The sequence below is a fragment of the Triturus cristatus genome, chromosome 5_2 (assembly GCF_964204655.1).
Source record: "Triturus cristatus chromosome 5_2, aTriCri1.1, whole genome shotgun sequence".
Classification (NCBI taxonomy): Eukaryota; Metazoa; Chordata; class Amphibia; order Caudata; family Salamandridae; genus Triturus; species Triturus cristatus.
The window spans coordinates 1,020,708,625-1,020,726,162 of NC_140588.1; positions in this window are offsets into that span (position 1 = coordinate 1,020,708,625).

Here is a 17,538-nt window from a genome sequence, read left to right on the forward strand (position 1 = left end):
CGTGAATCACGTGGAACGCCGTCACTTGCTCAGCCTGTCTGGCCTCCATCCTCCGTTGGTGTTGCAGTAGACAGGCATGTTGCTGGGCCTGCTGGGTCTTTATCTCATCGAGGGTCCCCTTGATCTCATTGAGGGTGGACACAACCTGGGCCATGCCCGTGGTGTCCTGCCGGTATGTGTCCATGATGTTGCGGACATGGGCAAATACTGGTTCCCCAGCCAACTGGTCAGGCTCGCGCCTCCGCCGTCCTCCACTCCCACCACCCCTGCCCACTTGCACCTGGCCTGCCCTTGTGGGTACATCGGGTCTCCGGGACCCCTGAGGGGTGGCATTGGCGTTGTCGCCTGCCTCCTCCTGGGTGCCCGGGACACCGTGTCCCTCCTGGCCAGCCTGGCTGCATTGTGGTGTTGGGGCAGGGATCCTGGGTGTCTCCTGGGATGTGGCAGGAGTGGGGGTGGTGGTTGGCACAGTTGTACCTGACGCAGGTGCTGCAGGTGGTTGGACACCAGAGGGGCCAGGTCGGTCGGGGTCGTCCACAGAGTGGTGAGAGTGGTCGCTGCCGGTGGGATCGGGCTCCCGCAGATCCGGGTCCTGTGAGTCTTCCCCCCCAGTGTTGGGGGGTGAACCACGACGTTGACCTGTGTGTGAGAGAGACAATGTTAATTTTGGTCCATGCAACATCCATGTTTCATCTGTTTCAAAGTTGGCACATTTCCTCTTGGAATTGGGATCTGTCTTGCATTCCACTCACAGTGCACTTGTGCATGGGTGTGTCCCTTGGGCACCACTTTGGCCCCTTTAACTATGTGTGGCACGGTCTTACTTGCTGCGTCAAGTGTGACTGCAGTCAGCAGTGGAGTGGGCAGGTGTGGCGAGCCATGCATTGGCGCCTTCCGTGTAGCACTGTACATGTGCACATGGAGTGGATCCACACACTTATATGATCCAGGTAGCTGTCGTTGTGCTCGTGAACAGGTTGTGACATGGCCCTGTGTCTTGCCATGGTGAAGAGGGGGGGTTCTGGGACTGGCCACCCTTGTCTACATGCATGCAGTCTACCTGCTGACGAGCAGACATTCGCACACGCCACACGGCTGATTTGGTCTCGCTCCCTCTCTGTCCCCCTCTCCCTCCCTCTCTGTCCCCCTCTCCCTCCCTCTCTGTCCCCCTCTCCCTCCCTCCGTGTGTCAGCCTCCTCCCTCTGTCCGTCTCCCTCCCTCTCTGTCCCCCTCTCCCTCCCTTTGTGTGTCACCCTCTGTCACCTCAGCCCAGCTTCCTGGGCACACACTGTTAGCAGATATTTGAGTGGCCCTTGGCTTGTTGATGTGAGTTTGTTTCTGATCTCCAGGCACCCATTGGGTGTGATGTGTGTCTGTGCGCTGCTGCTGTGGTGGTGTGTGCTGCCACTCTTTCACAATGTTGGCTGTTCATTAGCTGCTGTCATGTGCAAAACAGTGCCTTCACCCCCATGTGTTGATGCAAGGCGTCCGCCATTTGCTGGCGAGTCTTTCCTGTGTGGGGACACACTGTTTGTCTGGCTGTGACCTGGGCCATATGGGCAGAGGGCATTGTTGTCTGCTTCTGAGTTGCACTATGTGATTTTTGGGGCCCACCCTCCCGCCATCCGGGTTACCGTGTCATGTGTTGGTGTCTTCTGTGGCCTGTGACTTGACATTGTCCAGCTGGGTGCATGGGGCATGGTGGCAGCAGTGGCATGTGCGTGCTCATGGAGTGTGGTTGAGTCATGCGATGGCTTGGGGTGGTTGCGTGCCTGTTAGTGATTTTGGTTGTGGATGCCGTTCCCCCCATGTGAGGTGCGTTGTTTGTGTACTCACCCGGGTCTCGGAGTCCTTCTAATCCTTCAACTGCCTCCACCGGCAGTATGGCCATCACCCTCTCCTCCCAGGGCTGGTAGTGTACGGGTCTGCGGGAGGGCCCTCCTCCGGTGGCGTTGGCCTGGTCGTGTTCCTCCTGCCTCTTGGCTCGGACCCTCCTCCGCAGATCGTACCACCTGTTCTGGCATTCCTGCCTAGTCCTTCTGGTGTCCGCAACAGCATTCACAGCATCGACGATGGTCTGCCACATGGCTGTTTTAGCTGCCATGCTGGTGTTTCTGACCAATGTTCCAAAGAGCTGTGGCTCGACTCTGAGGATTTCGTCGACAAGAACCTCCAACTCTCGGTTACTGAACTTTGGATTCTTGGTAGTGGGCATGGTGAGGGGTGTGGGTGTGGATGGTGGGGGGGGGTGTGGATGGTGGGGGGGGTGTGTGGATGGTTGTGGGTGTGTGGGTGTGGTTGTGCAGGTGTGTGTGTGAATGTGATGAGGGTGTGTGTTTGTGAAGGTGGTTGTGTGGAGATGTGCACGTGTAAGGTGTGGTGAAGCTTGTAGTAAGGTGCTGTGAGTTGTCTGTGGTGTCTGGCAGCAGTGAGTCTGTTGCAAAGGCTCATGGTTTGTGTGTGTGGGCCCTTTTTATTGGTCCATTGGTGGGTGTGGCTGTGTTTGAAGTTTGGGTGGGTGTGTTATAAGAAGAGGTGGTGTTTAGGGCCTCTGTTTGTTTTTGGCAGTTGCAGGTCAGTGAATGTGTGTTTTATGAGTGTTTGTTGGCCATGTTTAGTGGCTTTGTGCCATTCCAATAGTGTATTTTTGTGTTGTTTTGTTTTGTCCTGGTTGTGTACGTGCGTTTTGAGCGTGTGTACGGTGTGTAGATGGGCCATTTGGTTGTACGGTGCTGTCCTTGTGTGTGGCTTGGCACGACTCGTACATGCGGTTGTGATGTTGGGGCATGGGGTGCGCTCCGTACTTAGGAGGTTGTGGTGGGGGTGCGACTCGAACGTACTGGGGTGTGGGTACACGGGGGTACGACACGTACAGGGGTGGGGGTACGACTGGAACGTACTGGGGTGTACTTAGACGGAGGTACGACACGTACTGGGGTGGGGGTACGACTCGAACGTACTGGGGTGTGGGTACACGGTGGTACGACACGTACAGGGGTGGGGGTACGACTGGAACGTACTGGGGTGTACTTAGACGGTGGTACGACACGTACTGGGGTGGGGGTACGACTCGAACGTACTGGGGTGTGGGTACACGGTGGTACCACACGTACAGGGGTGGGGGTACGACTGGAACGTACTGGGGTGTACTTAGACGGTGGTACGACACGTACTGGGGTGGGGGTACGACTCGAACGTACTGGGGTGTGGGTACACGGTGGTACGACACGTACAGGGGTGGGGGTATGACTGGAACGTACTGGGGTGTACTTAGACGGTGGTACGACACGTACTGGGGTGGGGGTACGACTCGAACGTACTGGGGTGTGGGTACACGGTGGTACGACACGTACAGGGGTGGGGGTATGACTCGAACGTACTGGGGTGTGGGTACACGGTGGTACGACACGTACAGGGGTGGGGGTATGACTGGAACGTACTGGGGTGTACTTAGACGGTGGTACGACACGTACTGGGGTGGGGGTACGACTCGAATGTACTGGGGTGTGGGTACACGGTGGTACGACACGTACAGGGGTGGGGTACGACTCGAACGTACTGGGGTGTGGGTACACGGGGGTGCGACACGTACAGGGGTGGGGGTACGACTCGAACGTACTGGGGTGTGGGTACACGGGGGTGCGACACGTACAGGGGTGGGGGTACGACTCGAACGTACTGGGGTGTGGGTACACGGGGGTGCGACACGTACAGGGGTGGGGGTACGACTCGAACGTACTGGGGTGTGGGTACACGGTGGTACGACACGTACAGGGGTGGGGGTACGACTCGAACGTACTGGGGTGTGGGTACAAGGTGGTACGACACGTACAGGGGTGGGGGTACGACTGGAACGTACTGGGGTGTACTTAGACGGTGGTACGACACGTACAGGGGTGGGGGTACGACTCGAACGTACTGGGGTGTGGGTACACGGGGGTGCGACACGTACAGGGGTGGGGGTACGACTCGAACGTACTGGGGTGTGGGTACACGGGGGTGCGACACGTACAGGGGTGGGGGTACGACTCGAACGTACTGGGGTGTGGGTACACGGTGGTACGACACGTACAGGGGTGGGGGTACGACTCGAACGTACTGGGGTGTACATACACGGGTGGGGGTTCGACACGTACACGGGTGTACATACGGGGGGTGTACATTAACGGGGAGTACGACTCGAACGTAAGGGTGCTGGGGGGAGTGTTTGGCGCGTATGCGGGCACATATCTCCATGGTTGCAATGGGAGTTCGGTGCGGACGGTGTTTTTTCCATACGGTTGTAACATCGGACGCACGGGATGGATCGTGATTCCTCGGTCGGACTTGACTTTTCACATTTGTACTGTAAATCGTCCGAGGACGTGTCGGACACATTTTCCGACCCGAGGACGTGTGGGGAATCATTCCCAATGCGGTTCGTATGGACTTTTTACCATGCGAATCGTGATTGCCAGTTCGTACGGCACTTGTACAATTCGTACGGTAAAATGTCAGGATACGAGTCGCACGGGGAATTTTTTTGCCGGATCGTAATCGGCACCTCTGTGTGCAAATAGGAATTACAGGCAGAGATTTATTGTGTATTGCTTTGGTGAATTTACATTTGCATTAGATGTAAAGGGGGAGCCATTTTTTTGTGCAGAAGCAGACTCTTAGCACACAGCCAGCTGCTTATCCTGTGGAATCATGCACAGTATTCACAACCGAGTGGGGTTTGAGGTTTCAGTCAGTAATGCAAATACATTCAGCATCACTAAGGCTGGTTGCCCTTGCTGGAGTGTAGTCAGTCACCCAGGTTACACATGGTGCTGGTCTGAAAAAGCAGTTTGGACATGTGCTTTTATCAGAATCTGAAAAGTGGATTCAAAATGTGTCAGTCTGTAAAAGTACTTATCACTTGCCAAAAAAAAGAGTAGTAAGTGTGCTTTCAAATTGGCAAAGAAATTTCGTTTTGTGACTAATATGAAAACATGACTCTGTGTGCAAATAGGAATTACAGGCAGAGATTTATTGCGTATTGCTTTGGTGAATTTACATTTGCATTAGATGTAAAGGGCGAGCCATTTTTTTGTGCAGAAGCAGACTCTTAGCACACAGCCAGCTGCTTATCCTGTGGAATCATGCACAGTATTCACAACCGAGTGGGGTTTGAGGTTTCAGTCAGTAATGCAAATACATTCAGCATCACTAAGGCTGGTTGCCCTTGCTGGAGTGTAGTCAGTCACCCAGGTTACACATGGTGCTGGTCTGCAAAAGCAGTTTGGACATGTGCTTTTATCAGAATCTGAAAAGTGGATTCATAATGTGTCAGTCTGTAAAAGTGTTTATCACTTGCCAAAAAAAAGAGTAGTAAGTGTGCTTTCAAATTGGCAAAGAAATTTCGTTTTGTGACTAATGTGAAAACATGACTCTGTGTGCAAATAGGAATTACAGGCAGAGATTTATTGCGTATTGCTCTGGTGATTTTACATTTGCATTAGATGGAAAGGGGGAGCCATTTTTTTGTGCAGAAGCAGACTCTTAGCACACAGCCAGCTGCTTATCCTGTGGAATCATGCACAGTATTCACAACCGAGTGGGGTTTGAGGTTTCAGTCAGTAATGCAAATACATTCAGCATCACTAAGGCTGGTTGCCCTTGCTGGAGTGTAGTCAGTCACCCAGGTTACACATGGTGCTGGTCTGAAAAAGCAGTTTGGACATGTGCTTTTATCAGAATCTGAAAAGTGGATTCAAAATGTGTCAGTCTGTAAAAGTACTTATCACTTGCCACAAAAAAGAGTAGTACGTGTGCTTTCAAATTGGCAAAGAAATTTCGTTTTGTGACTAATATGAAAACATGACTCTGTGTGCAAATAGGAATTACAGGCATAGATTTATTGCGTATTGCTTTGGTGAATTTACATTTGCATTAGATGTAAAGGGGGAGCAATTTTTTTGTGCAGAAGCAGACTCTTAGCACACACCCAGCTGCTTATCCTGTGGAATCATGCACAGTATTCACATCCGAGTGGGGTTTGAGGTTGCACTTAGTAATGCAAATATATTCAGCATCACTAACGCTGGTTGCCCTTGCTGGAGTGTAGTCAGTCACCCAGGTTACACATGTTGCTGGTCAGAGAAAGCTGTTTGGTATTGCTCTGGTGATTTTACATTTGCATTAGATGGAAAGGGGGTGTTATTTTTTAAGGAAGAAGCAGACTCTTAGCACACAACCAGCTGCTTATCCTGTGGAATTAAGCACAGTATTCACAACCGAGTGGGGTTTGAGGTTGCAGTCAGTAATGCAAATACATTCAGCATCACTAAGGCTGGTTGCCCTTGCTGGAGTGTAGTCAGTCACCCAGGTTACACATGTTGCTGGCCTGAAAATGTTGTTTGGACATGTGCTTTTTTAAGAATCTAAAAAGTGGATTCATAATGTGTCAGACTGTAAAAGTGTTTATCACTTGCCAAAAAAAAAAGTAGTATGTGTGCTTTCAAATTGGCAAAGAAATTACGAATTCTGACTAATATGTAAACATGACTCTGTGTACAAAGAGGAATTACAGGCAGAGATTTATCGCGTATTGCTCTGGTGATTTTAAATTTGCATTAGATGGAAAGGGGGACCTATTTTTTTTGTGCAGAAGCAAACTCTTAGCACACACCAGCTGTTTATCCTGTGGAAACATGCACAGTATTCACAACCGAGTGGGGTTTGAGGTTTTAATCAGTAATGCAAATACATTCAGCATCACTAAGGCTGGTTTCCCTTGCTGGAGTGTAGTCAGTCACCCAGGTTACACATGTTGCTGGTCTGAAAAAGCTGTTTGGACATGTGCTGTTTTCAGAATCTATAAAGTGGATTCAAAATGTGTCAGACTGTAAAAGTACTTATCACTTGCCAAAAAAGTAGTAGAAAGCATGCTTTGCAATTGGCAAAGAAATTTCGTTTTCTGCCTAATTTCAAAGCATGACTCTGTGTGCACACAGGAATTGTTTTTAGATATTTAATTTGTGAAGGTGTTATTGTGATTTTCATTTATAGGAAAGGGGTTTATAGTATTTTAAGATTTCAAAAGATCATAAAAAATGTAGTAATATATTTAAATAAAATAAAGGATTTTTTTTTTTGTTTTTTTCAGGTATTGCTGAAGAGCAGTGAACAAAATTTAAGATGCCTACAAAATCCAGACTAAAGAAAGACCACAAAAAAAACCTATATTTGAAGACAACTGGAGGACCTAAGTTAGTTGGAGATGCTCATGTTGGGAAAAAGAAAAAATCTTCTAGTAAGCAGACAAAAGAGTTTTTAAAGAACATCTTCAAAAAAAGGAAAAATGTACAAAATGTCTGTACTGGAAAGAATGTTTTCAATAGAAAAAAACAGGAAAAAATTGAGAATTTAGTTAATGGAAATATACCTTCTGCAACAATAAAGATTAACTTAATCAGAAAAACAGCGTTTAAAGAGATACGTAGAAAAATGTTTCAGAGAAGAGTTATGTCCAATTTGATAAAGGATGTGAAGAAATATAAGCAAAAGGCAAAATATTACAAGAGAAAAAAAGAAATTGAAGCCATTGCAGCAAAGGCATTAGAATTAAAAAGGAAACTATTCATATTAATTTTGAATAGGATGCGTACATTAGATAAAATGGTTAATGTACTGAAATCACAAAGCAAAAGGAAAAGAGTAGTGAACAGAACAAACTTTTGTAAAGTGTTTTTAGGAAAAATGGTTGCATAATGGAGAAGGAGATAATGGTTCCAAAAGATGAGGTACAAGTGATGGCGGATGAGGCTATGGGGAGACGTCCTAAAGCCCCAGTTTACACTTGGAATTGTAGTAGTATTTGCACTGTGCGTCAGGAATCTATTGATAAATTTCGTGAGTTTCTAAGAGAATATAGTAAAAAAAGTGTAAAACAGAAGATTAAGGTGCTTCAAAGTCTAGATCCATGCAGAGTGAGAGAGAATACTGGTTTGCAGGGTCATTCTCTGGCTTGTCTATCTAGAAAAGTGTGTAATAGTGTTTTCCATCATTTTAGGATGCTGGCTGTTCATCATACTGAAATGAGAAAGTTTGTGAGACGGTTGTATTTTGCTAAAAGTCCAGCAATAAAGTTAGATGAATTGAATAGGGCTCTGTTCCGTGGATCGGTATCAGATGTAGAGAAGGTTGTTGATGAAATTCAGTTTTGTTACTTTGGTCCTGAACAAAACAGTGCAGAAAAGGACACAGTAAATGAGGAAGAAGTGGAAGAGAATGTAGAACCCTCTGTAAGTAAGACATTTAATGATCACATAACAAAATTTGCAATAATCTCTAATGAAAGACCAAATATTACTTGTATTTGTTGCCGCAGAACTCATTATAGAAAACAAACTAGGAATGTTGATCTCTACAGAAAGAGTGAAAATGAAGATAATTATAAGTGGAAGGATTTTGCCACATATATATTTCTAGAAAATTGTTTTGAATTGGGTGAAGATCAGTGTATTTGTAAATACTGTTACAACAAGTTAGAGGAAAATAGAATGCCGACCAGAGCTGTACATAATAATTTAGAATTGGATGCTATTCCTGCTGAACTTTCTGAATTAAATACATATGAGTCTATACTTATTCAATGTGTTCATCCGTTCCAGACCATAGTACGTATGGAGCCCAAAACTGGTAAATTACCTCCTTCAGATTTACTGAGAGGTTTAAAAGGTAGAGTGGTGTATTTGCCCTTGGATTTGAAAAAAAATATGGAAACTATTGATGCGGATACTTTGGAAACTGAACCATTAGTTATTCTGGTTGATGGTGTACCTACAAAGAATAAGAAGATTTGGCAGGAGCTGGTAGATGTACGGAAAGTACAAAGAGCAAATTTGTATTTGAAAAGGAATAACAAATGGTATGAATCAATTTATATAGAAGAAGAAGAAGAAGATTTACAAGAAGACACAGAAACACCAACTGGACAAATTGAAAAAGTGGACAAGTCAAAGGAAGAAGAAATTTATGAACATTTTAGCATACATCCTCTTCATTCAAAAGAAGTTATGGGAGACAATATTGATCTGTTTCAGATGAAGAAAGCAAAAGGAACTCCCGTGAGTGTATGGGAGGAGAGCTTGGAAGCTCGATGTTTTCCCCAGCTGTTTCCTAAAGGAAAAGGAGGACGATATGATGAACGTCCAGAACAGATTCCAGCTTCTGAGTATCGGACTACAAGACTATATGCTGAAGATCCCAGATTTCGACAAAGTATTCCTTATTTGTTCCATCTTTTATTTGAAAGCGACTTGTCTGCACTATCTTATGCAGTAAATCACATTTTAAAAAGTGGAGTACATTTACAAAATGTGTCTGCTAAGGATTTTATGGAGAAAGTGCAGCACCGAGATGATCATTTGGAAACACAACTGATCAATCTGATGGCTTGTCAGTGTGGGACAAATGAATATTGGTACCGACGCCATGGTGAATTAAAATGCATGTTATGAAATTTAGGAACACCAACATGGTTCCTTACCCTAAGCTGTGCTGAGTACGCTTGGGATGATTTACTGGATTTTCTACGAGAGGCAAATTCAAACATTAAAAACATCGAATACAAGACAGCAGGAGAACTGTGCTCATTGGATCCGGTTAATGTTTGCAGATATTTCAATCATAGATTTGAGGCTATGATGTCCTTCATCTGCAATAAAAAAAATCCACCTCTAGGAGAAGTAGTGGATTTCTTTTGGAGAAAAGAGTACCAGGCAAGAGGTGCTCCTCATATTCATATGCTGTTGTGGATCAAGGATGCCCTAACGTTTGGAACAGATACTGATGAAGCAGTGTTATCTTACATTGAAGAATATGCAACATGTGCTATACCAAAAAGCACAGAAGAGAAAAAGTTAAAGGAGCAGGTTTTACGTTTCCAAAGTCATCGGTGTGGAAAATACTGTCGACGGAAATACAAGAGCAAAGATAAATACTACACTAAATGTCGATTTGGATTTCCTAGACCTGTTCTTTCAAATGGAAGAGTAAACAGTTTTATGTCATCTGTGAGACATACTATCACAAGAAAATCACCTAAGAATACCTACAACCTAAAAAGAAAAGAAGAATCAAAAAATATAAATGACTACAACCCAGTCATTTTATCCATGTGGAATGCTAACATGGATATACAGTATGTAGCTGACAATTCCATTGCTGTTGCTCGATATGTAACGTCTTACATTACTAAATCTGAAAAAACTGAATTGAAAGAAATGTGGGAAGAGATTTCTCACGAGAAGACTGTCAGTAAGAAGCTGTACAGTTTCAGTTTAAAGATGTTATCGCATCGAGAAATTGGATCCTACGAATGTTCAGATAGGTTATCTTCTGCAAGTCTCTACTCGAAATCAAGAAGAATAATTTGGGCAAGTTTAGGCCTTGCAGCAATGAGAAATCGGGTAATGAAATCTGTTGGAGAAATTGAATATTTGGCCGAGAATGACCCAGAAAGTACACATATTTTGAAATCAAACATGTTGGACACATATTATCCCAAGAGAAGTCAACATCTGGAGAACATGTGTCTCTATGAAGTGCTGCAGAACTACATTTATTCACGGAAAGCCGCAGAAGACATCAAAAATGGAAAATATAAAGTCATTGGTGAGGAAGGATGTTTGGTGAAGCAAACAAAAGGAAGTTTGATAAATCACCGGAAGCTGAGTTGCGACACTACTGACAAAAAGGAATTTTACTACTTGGCTCTTTTACAGCTGTTTAAACCATGGCGTTCAGAGGATGAACTACTGGGAGAATTTCAAAGCTATGAAGATTCATTTAATGCTTGCAAAGACAGCATACAATGCAATACATTCACAACTTATCTGCAAATGTTAAATGAAGAAATTGAACAGGAAACTACAATTGCAGCAGAAGTAGCTAGAGACAGTTCTCAAGACAGCCAAAGTTCAGGAACACTCAGTCAAGATCCCCTAGGACAACCAATCGTTGAAAATGAAGCATCAATAGCCATGAATGAAGTGGAAACGGCTATGAATCAAGCTCAAGAAGAATTTATAGACTTACAAAATTTGGAAAGACAACTGAACGAAGAGCAGCAACAAATTTATGAAGAGATCAGAAACACAATTGATCACGGATTTCTACATGAAAAAAAAGAGTGCTCATGCACATCATTTCATCCAATCAGGATGTATGTAAGCGGACAAGCTGGAACTGGAAAAAGTTTCCTAATAAAAGTCATCAGAAGCTACCTACAGCAAAAAACGGATTCTACTTTGTCTTGTGTGGTTACTGCTCCAACTGGGTTAGCAGCATATAACATAAAAGGAATCACCTTACATCGTTTGCTAATGTTACCAGTGGAGCATGAGAACAAAATACAATACAACAAGCTAACTGGAGAAGCATGCTTGGAAGTTTCAAGAGTATTGAAGAAGATGCAAGTTCTCATTATTGATGAGGTGAGCATGGTATCAAACTTAATGCTTGCCTTTGTGCATTTAAGAATGCAGCAAATTCTAAGGACAGACTATGACATGTTATTTGGTGGAAAACATGTCATAGTTTTTGGGGATCTTCTACAGCTTACTCCAGTTAAAGGACAACCAGTGTTTAATACTGTGACACATGAAGACACAAAGAAGTCATTGGGAAGCATCGGTAATGCAAATATTTGGTCCTTCTTTGAGTACAAGGAACTTACTACTAATATGAGGCAAGCAAACGATGAAGAATATGGAAGTATTCTGAAAGATATCAGGATTGGACTACTCACAGAAGTTGGCAAAAAAGCATTACAGAGTCGGCTGCTACATAATTTATTTCCAAAGGAAGAAATAGTTGCAGAGAAGATATACAAGAACATTGCAGAAAAGAAAAGTGTAATCTGCTTAATGCCAACTCTACGTGAATGCTCAATATTCAATGAGGAGCTTTTAAAATTGGAAAAGGAAGATATCAGGAAATTGGAAGCAGTGGACAAAATTGAGGATGGAAGAATTACTATCACATTAACAGGCACACTGAAAAATAAATTGGATTCACTAGAGAAGAACATTTCCAAAACAGCTGGATTAGAAAAAAATCTTTATGTTTGCATGAACTGTAGAGTATTTTTAAGGAGAAATTTGGATGTTGAAAAAGGTTTAGTTAATGGAGCTATGGGAAGAGTTGTGGGTTTTATTAATTATCAGAAAAAAGATGGAATTGAATGTTTAAAAATAAAATTTGGTCAGATAGAAGAAGTTAAAGATATTTGTCGTTGTTCAGTTCGTTTCATGCTTGCGAAAGACTTATATGTACGTAGGAAGCAGTTTCCGTTTTCTCTAGCATATGCAGTAACTATTCACAAGTCTCAAGGATTGACTGTAGATTGTGCTTTTGTGAACATTGGTTCAACTGTGTTCAAAGAAGGTATGGCTTATGTAGCTTTGTCACGAGTGAAAACATTATCTGGTTTATTCATGATAGACTTTGATGACTCAAAAGTTAGTGTTGATACAAATTGTGTAAAGGAGTATAATAGATTAAGAAGAACCTCTGCTCCTCATTTAGGTCAGTATCCTGTGTTGGAGAAACGTGTAGTTTCTCGTAAAAGGAGAAATGAGAATATCTGTAATGAAGATGTAGAGAGGAGGGAAAAAAAAGAGGAGTGATGTAATTGCAAGCAAAAAGAAAAAGGAAAATGAAGAAGAGGTTGTAGGATGTCATTTTGAAAATAGCTCTGGTGTCAACTGCTACGCTAATGTAGTGCTGAATGTTGCATTTTATCTGGAAAGTGTGCAAGAGCAGATAATAGTAAATCAGGGAAAAAGATTCTGTTCTGAGTTGAGTCTCCTTTTTCAAAAGCTGAGTAATGATAAAACTCAAATAGAAAGTGCTACTGAAATTAGAAAACTTTTGAATGTATGTTCAGGACGAACACAGTTTTCTCAAAATGTACAGCAAGACGCACAGGAATTCTTGATGTTTTTTCTTCAGGTACTGGAAGAAGAAGGGGTTCCCATTGAAAATTTGTTTGGTCTCTCTTATAAATGGGAACATAGTTGTGAAAACTGTTATAATATATGTGGCTCTAATGTTGATTCTGAAAGGTTTATTTATTTAACATTGCCAGAAAGTAAAACAGTCACTTTTGCTAAATTAGTTAAAGATGCTAATCATAGCATGGAATGCAGTGAGTGTAAATCTGAAATGTTTTCAACGTTAATTTTAAAGGAATACGGACAATATGTAATTTTAATGATGCAACGATGTAAAGCTGATGGGTCAAAATTAGATACTTTAATAAAGAATTTTACAGGACAGCAATTATCAATTTCAGGAAAAACTTTTGTAACAGTTGCAATAATTTTCCATGAAGGACCTACTGTTACTTCTGGACATTACACAGTTTATCTTAAATGTGAAAAAGGCTGGACACTGTGTAATGATTCAAAATTGATTTTCAAGCAACGTTTGCCTTTTGATTTAGCAAATTCCTATCTAATCTTCCTGAAACCAAAATTTTAGAGAGACTTGGCAAGATCTGTACAAAACAATTTTACCATTTTATTGGATTACCATTGGAATTTTTTAAAAAAATGATTTTACAAATTATCATTTGGCCTAATGGAAAGGTAACCAATTGTAATGTGGACTTTTTAAATTTTTAATGAAACTTTGGAAAACCAAAAATTTAGACAAAATCGGTAACATCTGCACAATTTAAATTTTGGAATGTTATTGGATTGCCATTGGAAATTTATTCAAAAAAGATTTTTAAAATTACTATTTGGCCATGAGGAAAGGTAAACAATTGTATTGTGGACTTATTTAATTATTAATTAATCTTTCGGAAACCAAAATGTTACAGAGAATCGGTGAGATCTGTACAATTTAAACTTTGGAATTTTATTGGATTAACATTGGAAATTTAATCAAAAAAGAATTTTAAAATTACTATTTGGCCTAAAGGAAATGGAACCACATGTATTGTGGAGTTATTTGAGATATAATATTTTTGGGATTATACTTCTGAAACAAAAATGTCAGACGGTATTTTAAAGAAATAAGTATTGATATTAGATGATATTTTTTAAGAATATTATGCATTTCTATAATGTTATGTTTAAGTTAAAAGAGATTCTGGGCTTTTTTAAAACAATCTTTGAGATTGTTATTTTTTTTTTGCCCGCTGTTAAATGATGAATGCAATTGCTTTCACAATTTATAGTGAAATGCAATATATTCTGAAAACAGCAAAAAAAAGGCAAAAATTTTTTGGGGAAAATATGTAAATATGTGTACTGTATTATAAAATGTTTTATTAAATATTAATACTTTTTTCTTTTTTTTCAGATTGAGATAGAAAATTTTCAAAAACTTGAACCATTTTTAAAGCAATTAAAATTAAATTTAAATTAATAAATAATTTGAAAGAGTTCCTGTATGAATAAGTATGTGTTTCTATAAGTGATTGTTTATAAGACTAAGTATGTGTAAGTTTCCGTAGAAGTAAGTGTGGTGGTGTGTGTATAACTGTATAAGCTAATAAATGTATGTTTGTTTCTTTATTAGCATGAGTGAGTATGTGTGAGTAACTCTATGGATGAGTGGCATTGTGTAACAGGATGTATAGGTGTATGAGTACATATGATGAGTGAGTGCATGTATGAGTGACTGTATAGGACTGTTGGTGAATGAGTGGATGTGTATGTGGTTCTTAGAATTACTTAAGAGGTTCTTGTAACTGGTATTGGTATGTCCATTGTTTTAAAAATTTTAGTCTCTATTTTTGAATGTGTGTATCAAAGGTTATATTAGGGGAAGAGGAGGTCTGCCACTCTATCACAAGGATGATGTCATCAGTGATGTCATCAGTGATGTCATTTGAGATGTCATCAGTGATGTCATGAGTGATGTCAGTGACCATGTCATGAGTGATGTAATTTGTGACGTCATCAGTAGTGCATTGCGGGCGCGCGAGTTATAGTTAGCTGAACTAACTATAACGGGGGAATTTCAATGGTTTTTTACGAGTGAAATGTCCAGCTAACTATAATACCCCTGAAACCTTTGGTTTTTTCATTGAATTTCTAAGGTTTTTAAATGCTAATTCCTAACTATAACGTGTGTGAAACCCATGGTTTTTTCAGTGAATTTGCAAGGTTTTTTAAATGCTAATTCCTAACTATAACGTGAGTGAAACCAATGGTTTTTTCAGTGAATTTGCAAGGTTTTTTAAATGCTAATTTTTTTTTTTTTTCTTTTTTTTTTTACATATTTTTATTTTAATTTTCTATCCTTTTTTAAAGACTATGGTTAAATTTTAAAAATTCTACAATATGTTTTTATTTTACCATTTTTTTAAAATAAACAGGTAAAATTTATTAGTATAACATATTTTTTTTTTTTTTTATTTTTTTTTTTAACGTGCGCGTACGGTAAGCGCACGTCTTGCTTTAATTATGTTAGATTTCTACGCTGTTTGCGTTCATTTACGCAATTTGCGTAGACGCACGTCACGCGCGCACAGCGCGTAACGCATACGCTGCACGCGCACGTTACGCGGAAGTGAAGGGGCGTGCCTGTTTTGCGCATGCGTGCGCGTGTCTTTTTTACGCGCATGCGTACTTTTGCCGTAAGCGCACCGTAAGCGCACCGTAAGCGTACGGTGGGTCATGTGATCATGAAACACAACTTTTGATTGGTTGAAACTACTTTCAGTTCTAGAACTCTCCTACACCACACCCATTCCCCTCATTTCTGCTTGTGATCCCTTAGGAGAAGGAGCTGGGTTGTCTTTGTGATACGATGGCAGAACAGCAGAGCCCTTCTGAGAGTGAGGCTAGCAGCACTACCTTGAGGCAGAGAACGAGGAAACAAAAGACCTCTTTCATATGGGAGTATTTTTCTTTTCCAGAGGGCCAGCAAAAGGTAAATGCACCCTTAGTGACTTGTAAGCTGTTAAGCGTGTACTTTCAAGAGGGAATCACACCATGTTGAGACACCTTCAAGATGTACACGGTAGGACACATGCTCGACATACTGAAGGTAACCCTTCAGTAAGTCAACCAAGCACATCCACAGCAGCTCAGCCTGGTCCATCATCTGCAGGGCCGAGTCCATCTTCGGTAGGTCAGCTGAGCCCTTCATCTGTGGGGGGAGCATCTCCTTTTTCTCGTCCTCTGGAAACCAACCATCGGTTTGCGAGGGTTTTAATTCGGTGCGCCACTTGTCATGATCTAATTTGTCATAGGGAGACCAGTGTTGCCCTAGTGAACAATTTAATAGATCAGCACATTTGTCGTACCGACTAATATTCCCATTCTTTCTTTCCTCTGTCCCTGCATGAACACAACGGCTCTTTTAAGAGCCAACCTTACCTTTTAACTTTTTTTTACATATTTTTTAAAAAAAACTAAAAATCAATTATCACATTACAAGGTCCTTGAGAGACTACAATGAAAAACTGAAAATGTGATTGTGGAGAAGTGGAAAAAAGGGACCATGAAATTTTTGACTTACCATACCCACTCAAAAAAATATTTATTAATTTACATTTTTTTTTAATTGCTTTAAAAATGGTTCTAGTTTTCGAAAATTTTCTATCTCAATCTGAAAAAAAAGAAAAAAGTATTAATATTTAATAAAACATTTTATAATACAGTACACATATTTACATATTTTTCAAAAAAAAAATTTGCCTTTTTTTTGCTGTTTTCAGAATATATTGCATTTCACTATAAATTGTGAAAGCAATTGCATTCATCATTTAACAGCGGGCAAAAAAAAAATTAACAATCTCAAAGATTGTTTTAAAAAAGCCCACAAACTCTTTTTGCATAAACATAACTTTATAGAAATGCATAATATTCTTAAAAAATATCATCTAATATCAATACTTATTTCTTTAAAATACCGTCTGATATTTTTGTTTCAGAAGTATAATCACAAAAATATATCTCAAATAACTCCACAATACATCTGGTTCCATTTCCTTTAGGCCAAATAGTAATTTTAAAATTCTTTTTTGATTAAATTTCCAATGGTAATCCAATAAAAATCTAAAGTTTAAATTGTACAGATCTCACCGATTCTCTGTAACATTTTGGTTTCCGAAAGATTTATTAATAATTAAATAAGTCCACAATAGAATTGTTTACCTTTCCGCATGGCCAAATAGTAATTTTAAAAATCATTTTTGAATAAATTTCCAATGGCAATCCAATAACATTCCAAAATTTAAATTGTGCAGATGTTACCGATTTTTTCTAAATTTTTGGTTTTTCAAAGTTTCATTAAAAATTGAAAAAGTCCACATTACAATTGGTTACCTTTCCATTAGGCCAAATGATAATTTGTAAAATCATTTTTTTAAAAAATTCCAATGGTAATCCAATAAAATGGTAAAATTGTTTTGTCCAGATGTTGCCAAATCTCTCTAAAATTTAGGTTTCAGGAAGATTAGATAGGAATTTGCTAAATCAAAAGGCAAACGTTGCTTAAAAATCAATTGGGAATCATTACACAGTGTCCAGCCTTTTTCACATTTAA